The 13,654-nt window shown below is 35.0% G+C and overlaps 1 protein-coding gene across 10 annotated transcripts in view; it reads left to right on the top strand.

Moving 5' to 3' along the window:
- The window catches only part of ZBTB20 (zinc finger and BTB domain containing 20), a 675,920-nt gene that overhangs the window by 311,542 nt on the left and 350,724 nt on the right, over positions 1–13,654 (top strand). For 6 of the 10 annotated variants that reach the window (XM_072993815.2, XM_072993818.2, XM_072993813.2 and 3 more), the window contains one exon: positions 11,076–11,159. The gene's annotated coding sequence lies outside the window, so the exon portion shown is untranslated. Of the gene's footprint in view, positions 1–72; positions 117–11,075; positions 11,160–13,654 lie in introns of all 10 variants that reach the window. The other 4 variants (XM_072993814.2, XM_072993820.2, XM_072993817.2 and 1 more) reach the window with 1 other exon arrangement.

The raw sequence follows: 13,654 nt of genomic DNA, 5'->3' as shown, positions 1-13,654 counted from the left end.
ATGATGACTAAAATATTTTACGTATATATCTAAACTATGCAGAATATTTACCTGTTTTTATTATTTTTCCAGGTGGAAACTTAGCCATGTGTCTTTGCTTTGTGAAGTCTCGCAAGGTAACGTTAACTTAACAATAAAAATAGAATTTCACCTTACACCACAGTTGTGATCTGATTCTGATCTCTTATACCTGGATTCATTTCCTCCTGTGGAGTTGGGGATTTCACATTAGCTGGGGAAAAAGCTTGAATATTTTAAACACTTTTTGCCAGACACTGTCTCTTCACACGATCCACAAATAGGATAAAACATTCACAAATATGAGCATTCTCTGTCTGGCAAACCTTTTTTTAGATCTGCTTCAAAATGTAGTTTTTAAAAATGTGATGCCTTGCAATGGGCGAACAGTCAGTAAATAGAATACTTGTTTCTCGGATGAGCACAGAAGTAAGTTTGCATACTTTAAATTGACTGTTTTTTTCCTCATTATTTAGAATATCAAATGTCAAACAGCTTTGTAAACATGTTTTCATATGTATATATAATATTTTGTTCTAAAATGTGTGCTTTTTTCATAATGTAAAAAATGTTTCTGACAAAATCCTGTTTTTCTCTGACTACATATAAACTTGATAATAGTTTAAATGACTTGATGAAGGGCTGATTAAATACCTGTAATCCAAGATAATATCTATTCTATATCTTGCAATAGTTTGTGTTTTTGAACTGTCACTCCCAGGATCTGCCAACCAGCATGATGCGGTCTAATTATAGGAATATAGATATTTGGGGTCTAGAGAAAAGGTGTGAGATCTGGTGGGCCTTCCTGAGAGCACGTGGTAGGAACTGTCAGTTCATAGGTCTGAGAAATAAGTTGTGGTAGGAACTGTGAGTTCATATGTCTGAGAAATAAGTTGTGGAGTACCCTGTTTCCTCGAAAATAAGACCTAACCTGAAAATAAGCCCTAGTATGATTTTTCAGGATGCTCATAATATAAGCCGTATCACAAAAATAAGGCCTAGTTAAGTGAAACCCCGCCCTCCACCACTATGCAGCATTGTGCAGCAACCAGAAGAAGATGACATGACTGCATTTGAATAAATGTAGATTGTTGTACATTAAAAAATATATATATCCTGAAAATAAGCCCTAACAAGTTTTTTGGAGCAAAAATTAATGTAAGACCCTATCTTATTTTCAGAGAAACACAGTAGGTTTGATTTACTTGTTATATAGTTTGACTATGTATGTGTTTGTAATGTGATTACTTGTTCTTCTATTCCTCACATTCCACATTTCTCCCTAGCATAAAGTATGTTAGGCAGTGTTAGTTGCAAGGGCAACTCATGGATCAAGCAGGAGTAAGCAGGGGAAGTGCCTCACCCCCAAATCTGGGGGGTGGGTGGGTGAGATACCCATGTTTTGATCACAAGCAAATTATGATTAGGTGGCATCCCATTTTTCAGGAGATGTTTATTTCCAAGGCAACTGTCCCTCTTTCAATGGTGTCTGTTACTTGATCTGTAATGTGAATGCAGTGTGGTAACAGCATGAGGCTTGCTTTTAAAATAAAGTGTGAAATGAAACGAGTTGCTGAGTTTATGTCAGAAGTTTTACTACTGCAGTATTAGATTTTATATGTAAAAATAATGATTGTTATTTGTTGTCATATGTGTGGCAATAAGTTCTTGTATAATTTAAAGCGTGCTTCTTGCAGAATCATATCCAGCTTAAACTTACTGTGGTACATCAATAAAATAAGCAAGATCAATTCAAACATGGCTGAAAAATATTCAGATTCTTTATAATCTGCTAGGGCCTTCTTGTCATCCTTTTCGATAAATATGTTTTGCATTTTGAACAGTTTCTTCCTATTTTCTTTTCCATATAACATGCCAACAGCTGAGTGACTTGCCACTTTCACATAAATTTTAGTATTAAAAAAGCCTCTGGTTTATGGATGTGGAATATTGTGCTTCTATATTCACAATTCAAAATGCCAGGAAATGGCCTGATACTGCTGCACAGTATTGCAGCAGGGGGGAAAACGTCATGCTTTACATAACAAAAGGCAGCCTGAATGTTGACAATGGCAGGAATCAAGATGGCCTACAGGACACCCTCTTGTGCTCACTACCATTCACACTTGTTGAAAAAGAGACTTAACAATTGCTTTAGATTTGAGTGAGAAGTGGTTAACTGATGAAAAAAAGAGCCCCCTTCTGGGATTTTCCCCTGCTTGGTGTCACTTTATGAATGGTGGTGAGGAAAAGAGAGTATCTTGTAGACCATTTGTCTACTGCCTTTGGTGTTGTCAATTTTCATGTTGCCCTTTGCTGTGTAAAGCTTGGCATCCTTTTTCCTGCTGGCAATGTGAACGTGCAACAATATTATGCGGTGCTAGAGGATCCCAGAAGAGGAGCGCATGATCTGTACTATGGTTCCTGAGAGAGGGAACAACAGCAAGAACAGCTGGAATATTGCTGTATTCCATCTGTGCCAAAATATTATGAAGAGCTGTTTTTGGACATAATTCTCCAGAGATTCATGGTAAAATACCCCTTTCTGGAGGACTGTTAACCCCATAACTTTCTTTAAAGCAAACTTTTCTTAACTCTTAAAAAAACCCTATCTTTTGACTGTTTCTGTGACCTTTCATTGCCCTTTAAACATCTCCCTTCCTGGCCTGTGAAGGTGCAACAATGTATCTACTGTGGAAAGCTTGTGTTGGTAAGCCTGTTTCACAGATGATATAACAAAGTGGTTATTTTTACCCTTGAAAGCCTTTTTTGAAGATAAACATTTCAACCCCTGTATCCTGAATTCTTTCCAAATAAAAAAAGTAGGTGGAACCAGCCATTTCAAGCTAAACTAGACTGATATTTTCAATTTGCATGAGCTATTTTAAATCTAGGGATGTTGAAAGACTCTTATTTCTGGGGGGGGGGGGGAGATGAAACAATTTTACTTTTAAAAAGTCATAACTTTAAAATCTTGTACCCAGACATCTCCAAATCTGGCACAGAGCAAGAGCCAACTATCGGTTACATCTGGTGCTGTTTCAGAATTTCAGTTTTTAATGGGGGGGCTGCCCCCCATGTTTCAAATTGCCATATAGAATGTTTATTTGCTCTGCCATTTCAAGATCATTGCTGCACTCTCACACAGCAAAAAAATTTTTCAGAAGACAATTAAATTGCAGCTGCATTTTTTTTTTACACTCACCACACACATGAACCATAAACAATTTAGCTCTTTTGGTCATCCTTTTCCTATGAGCTTTTCTTTCCTACTTGGGAATATTTTAATCTCATTATGAATTCAGAAATTACTTAATGTATTTGTCTTCCCATGTCATCCCTGCCTCCCCTCCCCCCCCCCAAAAAAGTATTAATCTAAAAAGAAAACAGTATATGAGCAAGGGAGATGTTTCTATAGAAACCCAGGGTCTTGTTTGGATGATTATTCAAAACATTTTTAAGTTGGAAAATTCTCCAAATAACCTCAGACAGAATGTCCACATGACAGATCCCAAACATTTATTATTTTGATCTCTGAAGTGTTAGTCTTGCTTTCCATTGTATAGAAGGCTTATCAACATTGTGACTTCAGCTGATGGGAACCTGTACACAAAACATAATTTCAGTTTTAATGTATCTGTGTATTATGCTGCCCTGGTCTAAATCATATCCAGAACAGACACCCAAGCCTACAGATAACCAGGCCAGAATGTTTCAGCCTTTGAAGGATTAGTAAACTTCAAATGGGGCCATAAAGTTCTAGATTTTCTCTCTGAAATGGTTCAGCAGATCATAGATAAGTTTGCTAACTTGCTGTTACATGGTTGCCAGCTTTTGGAAGACAAAAAATAATTTTAAGAAGTAGTGGGCCAGAGTCCAGGAGTACACAAGCTCAGAAAAAGTAGGGGGCTGGGAGAGAAGGGGGGATGGCCAACCCCCCACCATTCTTCCTTTCTGAATGCTTTCCAAAGGCCCTGTAGGATAGAGGTGCACTAGTTTCATTTTTCTCGTGGTAGTTTTGTAGTTTTAATAAGTTCTAATATGGTAGATTTGTAATTCTAACAAGAGAAATACTTAAATAAGAGAAAGTATTCAAAAATCCCTAGCTGAATGGAATTGGCTGTACTCTAGGTTATATACTAAGTTTTCTCCTCTTCTATTTCCTGACTTTGGGTACACACTGTAATGTTAACTCATCTCAGAGCACAGAACATATTTGATAAAAATCAAATTAGAAAGGAAAAGGGTTCTTTCATGCCTTTCCATGTGGGGCTCTTTCTGCACAACATAGGCAGTTTCAAACATATCAGATTACAGCTGTCCAGTTACAACATTTCTAGTTCTGGTGGTTTATAATTTATTTCTGTCTTTGGAATGTCAGTGCTTTTTATTCTTGGTATCATTCCATGCAGTATACAATTGGTCCATGTTTCAGTTTAGAATTCATAATTTAATTGGATGAGTTCTGTACCCCTAGCTATTTGAACTTCTCATAGCACCACTGACATGGAAAATGTGCCTGTCATTTCCTGGATGATCATCATATTCAATTCACTCATATTTACATTAAAACTAAATATAGTGCTGTAGACCTCTGAGATATTTTGGTACAGTGAATGGCCCTTTACTGGAGAATTTTTTTTAAAAAAATGTGGTATGTAAAAAGAGCTAGCTTTTTTTCTTGCTCAATTGCAACATTCTGATCTCCAAGGGAGGAAAAAAAACTATGTCCTTTTTGGACAGTGTAGAAAGTGCAGTGCACAGTACAGTGCACATGTGATAACTTTTCCAATTCTTTCAGAATCCATTTCGAAAATGAAGGTGAAAGCAGTGGGAGAGACTCAGTTTGCACCTGCACCCTTTGCCCAGCCTGCTTGTCTTGATGAATGCTTTCAGATGAATGAATAATAATGGGATATTTTGTGGCCCTTTGTTGACGCTTACTTCTTTCTATCAAAATTTTTCAATTAGTTTTGAAGGATCTGTACAATGTGTGTCAGTAGGAAAAAGCCTTGTTTGTTCACTTGTGTTTTGGTAAATGAAAAGCAGAAGCCATTTCCAAAATACAGAGCTCCAATATATATTGGACTAAATTTCTGAGAATGTGCCAGTTAGCTTGGCCTGTGGTCATACTGTCTGGGAGTTCTGGGAACTGTAGTTCTGAAATCTTGCTCTTCCAAGTTCTTCCCAAACATTATTACATATATTTCTCAGGAATAATGGCTGATTGGTTAGTTTTCATGAAAGTGTCACTTCTGTTAGAACGTGTTTCCTTTCTATAATGGTCTATTATAAAGTAGCATTTTCAGGATTTTAATCTTTTCCTGTTGGATTTCAAATAGGGTGGGTCTGCTGGAACCATTTTCTCCACTTAAGACAGTGATAAAACATTTCAAGTATTCAAAACACAAGAAGCTCCTGAAAGGCTTTATAGAATTCATTGCAAAAGCCCGGGAGATTTGCCATTTGGATGGTCCTTTATACCATTTTGAACTTCATCTGTCGATATTTCTGTTTCAAATGGAACTTTTTGTTCTGTAATCTGTAGGGGTTTCAATTTTTCTAAAAAGCGATGTGTTCTAAACTATGAAATTCTGTCACTGTAGACATTCCTAAGGGTGCAAAACTTGGTTGTTGATGTTGACAAATGTTTCTCTTGTTGATTTCTTATAATTAATTTCTTCTGTACAATTGAGGGTTGTAATGATTGGGGCATTAGTGGGATAGCATATTTTTGAAAGCATACAGTTGGCTTTCTTTCCAGGTTTTTTTTTTTAATGTTTGGGCACATGAGAGAGCTGCTGGTGCCTAGAGATGTGATTATGTTGCCAAGTTGCACATGAATATCTTCAGCTTAAGCTTTTGTTTCTTGGGAAGTGTCAATGATCAGTTGTTGTTGAAGAGATTTTAGCATCTTTTCCAGGATGATCTGTCGAGAAGGCTGCTTTGGTTTTCATCATATAGGTAATGGCCTTCCTCTAATATGTACTTTAAACAACCAAGGGACATAATGTCCTCCTGTCATTTATTTCAAACTTCTGCTGTATATTTTCAGTGGTAAAATAGGAAGAGGTTTTGTTTTTTTAGCTTTTGAGGGAGAAATCTCCAGATGGGTAACCAAATGCTGACATCCTGTGTTTTGCATGTAATATTGCATAGGGTCAACCAGGGTCTTGATATGACTTAGGTATTATTTGTCTGAGAGCTTAGAAACCTGTCTATTGTTGGTAATGAATCCAGTGCTACTCTTTATTCAGCATAGTGAAAACTGTATTTGTTCACTCTTAATAGAAGGGTGGAATTGATCTTTTTAGTATAGTTTATTGTTGTCTATTGTTTCTTTTGACAAACATGTACATTTCATTGCTAAGCAGGTTCAGGAGCAAACCTGCTTAGGAATGCCTGAGCATATTCTTAAATCTGGCATCCTATTCGTAATTTAAGAATAATCACCACTGAAATTATTGGGACTTATTTCTGAGTGAAATCTACATAAGACTGTTCTTTGAGTAGCCTAGAATTTATGTAAATAGAAGTATATGGAATGTGGAAAATATACAAATTAATTTAAAAGGAACAGGTGTTTTCTAGACATGAAAATAAGCTGCTTGAAACATATGAAAAGCTAAAGGTATTTGTGCACTAGCATATTAGAATTCTTGAAGAAATATTGTTTCTGATTTATTATTCCTGCCAAATTTATTGAGAATTAGTATTTTTTTTCCTTCAGTTTGGATCATATATTTTCTAAAACAAATTAAAAGGGGTGCCACTGAGTATTTTATCAAACTTTAGATTGTATTTCTATTACAGAGACTTTTAAAATAATTGAGAATATTAATATAAGATTTCTTGAGGTGCCTGTACCCAAATAACACTTTTTAATTATGTTACTCTACCCTGGGTATAATCTGTTTGCCAATGTCCCCTAATCACTATTAATTAATAGTATTTGTGATTTCAGACACTCTGTTCCTTTTGGATGAGGTTCATATGGTGAATTATAGCATCTCATCTCTTCTGGTTGTTGTTTTAAGACTGAGTTTTCCAAACAATACGCAATTTGCTTTCTCCGTTCAGAATTAGTGCAGATCAGAATCCAAGTATTGTCAGATTTTTATATGTAGTTTTCTTTGTGTTGTATGTAGCTGCCGTAAACTTATTTTACACAGTGATTACAATTCAGTTGAACTTGATTATATAGATTCCATATAAAGCAATGGGATTTACATTTACAATTATGTTTCATTGGTTTATGTGAATTTTAGTCATAACAGATGTTAGCTAGAGAGGGGGCAGTGTAATGGAATATAGTCTGAAATACATAATTGGCAATATCTAGCATTTCTACTAACTCTTGTGCGTATTTACTCAAAATGGCATCCCACTAAGTTCTCTGGGATTTCCTCTGAAGGGTGCACAGAACTGCCATAGATATTGGTCAGAAGGTGATTCAGACAACCTGAAAACATTCTCTGAAAGTGTCAACAATGCTATCCAAATATAAAAGAAAGAACACTAGGAAAAGAGAAAAATATGGAAAAATTAAAGTTTAAAATTAAGTATATTAAATATGCAGTGGACAAGTCCTTACCTGAGTTTTTTTAAACAATTACTGTGTACTAATGGAAAGTAAATACCCTATAATTGAAAAAGACTGTATAAATATATTTTACACATCCCTTGACAGATCTTGATATATAAACTTGGAAAGCATGAGAGCTGAAAAGCAATCGCATAGCACTTTCTTCAATCTTAGTTCCAGATATATCTATGAAATTATATGGGGTGAACATCTGCAGTCCTGTTTTTGGTAAAATCTGGATTCTCTGGGATCTAACGAGAATATTAAATTAGAGCTTTGAAGACTTAAGGGAGCATGAAAACTATATGCCCTATCCATGTTCTCCACAAGATTTGACTGGAGAACCAAATCCCTTAGAATCTTTGGACAGAGGATTTCCCTATCAGCCACCGAGAAAACCTATTATATTTTGCATGAGAAAGACTGTAATTAATCCATTAACTAGAGCTTGGAAGCTTGGTTAGATGTGGTGAGATGGTCCAGACCTAAAAGTAAAACACAACAAGATTAGTGTCCTCCTTGAATCATGGGCCTGACACTGGTGACTGAGTGTTTTACACTGGTAATTAATAACTAAATAACACACTGGATCTGCTTGCATGGTGAGGATAATTATTTTAGTTGTGTATAGATTTTGGTCTTGGTATGGACATTTTAGACGAATAGTCATGTAATAGTGGAATATTAAAACTTGTGTCTTTTAGTACAGTAACTGTTTAATACTGAGTGGTATTCATATTGATAAAGATTTTATGTATGATTTAATTCAATATACTTGATTGATTAAAATTTCTTACCACTTTGCCATAACAGACTATTTATATTTCCACCTATGTTTTGCTTGTAAATGAAAGAGATCATTTGAGGGTTCAGACAAGTTTAAGATCAAAGGGGGAAAGTATCAAAAAGCTTTGGAGAAAAAGCACTGCTACTGCAGAGTAATTTGTGAGAAATGGTAGTCATGTTTATTGCTGTAGCTCTGCTAATGATACAATGTGGCAAAAGTAATTCAGGCAACATGCCAGTATTCCTAGCATTGTGTCAATGAGGGTCATTCAAAGTAACCCTACAACATAGCCTTAAAAGAATGAACAGCTGTTGCTTTGCAGTAAAATGTAAATGAAACAGAGGCTAAATTTTAAAGTAAAACCATTAGCCTGGGGGTCAGCAGTGAATAACACCTCCAAATCCCATATTGCATGTGATGGCTTGTTTAGACTATATAATCTTTTTTATTGCTGTGCTGGGCCTAGTTATGTGTGTGCACATTTGTGCCATGTACATTTAATCAGTCATATTTATATTTTCTTATTTTTATTATACTCTTGTTGCTGTTTTTGGAAACATGCCGTGAAGTATATTCGTGCAGATCCTGAAATGCTGTGAAAGCCATAGATATAGTTATGTATTTGTGTGTGTGTGTGTGTTGCTTGTGTATATAAGAAACAGATGCATAGTAGGCAGTTAAAGTGGATAAATATAGTTTCAAATACAAGCCTAAGTGTATAAATATAACTATATGGGTTAAAGGCAGGCTGATCAGCACAGTTTCATTGTTACTTGTATTCTGTATAATAAAAGAGTAGCTGACATTAAAATGACTGACTGAATGACACTGTCAGATTGCAGAAGATGTAGGGTAAGGTAAGAAAATAACCTTTCTAGCAGTTTGAAGAGCAATTAAGGAGAAGGAGTTAGTGTCTTTCATTGTTTGCTCAATACATTTTTACTGGATACATTTTTTGCAGTGGGAGACTACAGGTAAAGTAAGAATGCTTGTTCTACCCTAAAATAAATTACTAAATATATTGAATAGTTTATAATAATAATTCTAGCTTTGAAACATGATTGGGTTCTGCTATCCAATTTATTTAATTATAGTAAGTTTAACTGTAGTGGTTTCTGATTTTTTCTTTTATTGATGGGGATAGTCTTGACTGTTAAGTTTTAACAGCAATTCATGAAGAAAGTAAGTCAGAAAATCCTTTAGATTTGAAAGGACAGATGTTAGATATGTATAAAATATCTTGAGTTGTGTGAGTTGCCAGCAATGTACTTTTTTCCTAACTTATCATATCTGCGTCCATTGGTAAACTCGGGGGGGGGGGGCTCAAGCACAAACACTGTACTCAGATAGTGAACCAAACTGGCTTTGGGTAGAATGGATTACTTTAACATTTACTTTTATTATCCATGTTTCATTTTATTTATTTTATTTTATTTCCCAGATAATGCTAATGAAAGACAAAATCCAGATATTATCAATATCTGTGTCAAATGCAGACAACTTAGTTCTGATAAGAGTAAGAGAATGAGAATTATGATGTGAACTCTAATTTATTATAAAATAGTACTGTAGTTTTGTTTTTTACTGAAATTCTGTAAGCAATAAAAAACAAAGACTCTACAGATCTGAACATGTAATAGAAGTGGGCTTTTTGTTCTTTCCACAATGTCCTTGAATATTTTAAAAAGCCTAGGAGAACTAGCTAAAAGTAAAGCCATACAGGTTTGGCCTGGGAGTTGTAGTCCAAAAACACATATCTGCATACTTGTAGTTAAAAAGATATCTCTGCCGTCTGCTCTTTTGGCTACTGCAGTTTACATACAGCTGGATTGTGACATCAAATGGAGAGTATTAGTTTGAAAACGTGGATAGCTGATTTGCTTTGTGCAGAAATTTTCATGAATTTGGGACAGCCAGTAGAAAGAATGCTTGCTGAGTTCCTCAATCACATCTGTTTAGACTATCTTGACAGGAAACCTCTGAGAGAAATTTGCATAATACCTCACCTCTAGCTGAGAGTAAGACAAAGAGCTCTCCCCACCTCAGGCTCTGTAATTTGCATAAAATATTCTAGTATCTTTCCTCTTTTGAGAAGCAAACCACACACAAACTATAAGAAGGAGAAGATGGGCTGATAGTTAAGAAAAATGGAAGCCATCCTTCTAGTATTTTCAGTTTCTAAGTAAAATAATAGTCGTTCTGATTTTTGGAAATATACTCAAAAGTAGTATTTTTGGGTGAATAATTTTGTTTTGTTTTTTTCAATGTGAGGCCTTTAACAAAAATGCTGGGAAATCCATTGCCATCCTTCCCAAAAAATTAAAAATGTTGCAGATCCTTGGTCTTGTCTCAAGAATGAGACCAACAAGAATTTACATCGCCACTGCACAGACGTTTCTTATCAGTGTAAATATTGTTTATGGCTGTACATCATAAAACCTAGCACTATAGTACATTACATTGATACACTTTGTATATGTTGACTTTTATTTTACTTTAATGTAAGAAATGTGTTAATGTAGAAAATGTGTTAACAGGTTAAGTGAGACTGGTCTGAGTAACTTGTGCAACACATTAAGTGATACTGATCATTGTCAAAAGAAGAGCGGAAAGTTTTAATTTTGTTTACCGTCATGTTTGCAGTATGGATCCCCACTTTAATTCAGTGTTTATCTTTTATAGCTTCTGTCCTGTTGTGATCAGTTCCAAAATGATGAAGCTTTGGACTTCTATCTGACTAATTAAAAAACACTAGGAGATAACAAGGTAAGTTGCACAATTAATAGGCAATGTAGATGTTTCTGAGATTTGAAATTGGCTCTCATCTGATTTACTATACACTCTTCTAGCGTCTTTGTGTAATGTAATATTATGCTTAGTACTTCCAAATCCACAATTCACGTTAATGGGTGGTGAACATGCGACTAGAAAGGCAGACAATGGAATGATGCCGTATCCATCATTGTTTGTAAACTTCTCAATAACAATTACATATTTGCAGTGGAAACATTTATTGTTTGCACAAGGCTTTTGCTGCTTGATAACTAGCATGAAAAGCACTACATATGTCTTCTTTCTTTTAGTTGTATAATTGGGTCACTATATTGCAGGAAATTCCAGAATTTAGGGAATCACAGCTTTCTCCTTTAGCAAATGCATATTATGAAACTATTTTATTTTGAAAGATCAAAGTTTTCGCTTCCAAGTTATGTATATATGTGTGTGTGTTTATATATTACTTAGAATGTTAGCATTTACATGAATGGTCCTTTTGTTAGTTTTGTTAAATCCTATTCAACCTAAATGTAAGGAATATAAAATAAACTATTATTTTGTAGAGTTGTCTGACATCTGGTACGGGTGAGCATTTACATTATGTTCCTTGTGATGAAGAGCTATTGAGTTAAGGAAGGAGAGGAATCCTGAGTACATTTGAAAATACCAGTTAAGAGTTTGACGGTCAATGAAGGCTTTCTCCTTTATGGCCTCCCAAGATTTGTAAGTGGGTGACACAATCACAGTGAACAGATTTAAAATTTTTGCTCTATCTGAGCAAACTAATTAAATATTTTGCTCTATCTGACTAGTGGAATAAGATGAATAGCACAAATAGGATTTAAAGGGACACCTTTTATTTTTAAATATTCTCACACATTTCACCCTTACTGGTTGGAATGATGTCAAACACATTCATATTGGCATCTAGATATAACTTCAGTAATTAAATATTTTTTTCTGTAGGATATCTGAGGAAATGGATTCACTCCTTTTTCATTTTTTAAATTGGAGAAGGAAGATTTTTTAATTTTTTCTCTCCTTTTTATTATTATTTATATAAATCACGAGAATCCATCATGTTACAAGTACTGTAATACATACAAGGCTTAACATAGTAATCTATCTTACTTATGTAATTTAACTGTTGACCACCTGCTATTCCCACATTTCATGCTTTTCATAAAGCATTTCATAAAGTCACATTTATACCAGTCCCCATTTCATCTTAGAAAAATATCAACCAACAATTTAAATGTTCCAAATTGTTTTCTGAGCCACTTATTGAAGAAGGAAGATAAATTAAATTTTGTTACTTAATAATTATAAATGTATCTCAATGGGTTATATTGGAAATAAGTGCATATTATGTAAAAATGTAATGAAATAGTAAACATTAAGGTTGTCTTGACCATAGCAGTGTGAATCTTATAGCCTGTTACTCTCAGAGAGAAACTCAGAAAAATATTACTCTTTTCTCCTTATAGATAGATTTGTCTGTAAATTCTTTTTCCCCTAAGAAAATTTGTGGGATTTTTTTGAAGTTTCTTGGTCATTTTTTCCTGGAATAAATGCCAAGCTGTGCTGGGTGAATACAATTTTATGTTGAATGGTACATTTCCTGTACAGTGGTCATTTAGGAAGGGGAGAAGAAACAGCAGTCTACACAGATTGTTTTAATGCCTGCACAGAATGGGAGCTGTCCTGCACAGGATTCTCTGGAGAGGCAGTAAAATACCAAACTGTGCCTTTGTTGGTTGTGTTTATATTCCACCTTTCCCCCCAACTGGCCTCAAAGTGGCTTACAAAAGAGTTTAAAATAACAGATATTTAAAATACAAGGGAAATATTATGAATGTTAAAATGGGATTAAATTCATTATAGTATTCAAATTTAAACTATTTTAGTGTTACAGTTCCTGGAAAGAATGGCATCTTTCTTGCCAGGAATCAGTGGGGAGAGCATTATGATGTGCAGAATTCAGGACTTCCCTACACAAAACAGGAAAAAACTGAAAAAATAGTAAGAAGGAATACAAGACTGGTGCCCTGTTTTCATGGGAAGCCAGACAATCTCTCTGATGCAAGAGGAAGTGTCAGCCAGGCACATGGTGAGCTTTGGAAAATGTCTGAGGATTATACATTTCACTAGTGTTTGTCACATCCATACATATTGTAGCTTGGAGAAGATATTCACAGAAGCGGTTCTCCAAATGGGTCAGTATGAACTGAAGGTGGAGTCTCAAGAAGTGCAGTACCAGATGTACTGTCTTTTTGAAAGCCCTTTCATCTTGCATCAGCCAGGCCAGTAACTATTTCCAACCTCATGGTATTTTAATGCTTTTTAAAAATACCCTGTCAGTGAAAACTATTGGGGGAGTTAGTTGAATCTGTTCCAGTATCGTACAGCTGCTTGTAGATACCGTCATATATCCAAATGTATGTTTTTCCTTCACATTTAAAAATACTATATGCATTGGCCAAAAT

Source organism: Pogona vitticeps, chromosome 3, assembly GCF_051106095.1.
Source record: "Pogona vitticeps strain Pit_001003342236 chromosome 3, PviZW2.1, whole genome shotgun sequence".
NCBI classification, from domain to species: Eukaryota; Metazoa; Chordata; class Lepidosauria; order Squamata; family Agamidae; genus Pogona; species Pogona vitticeps.
This window is presented reverse-complemented; position numbering and strand designations above follow the sequence as displayed.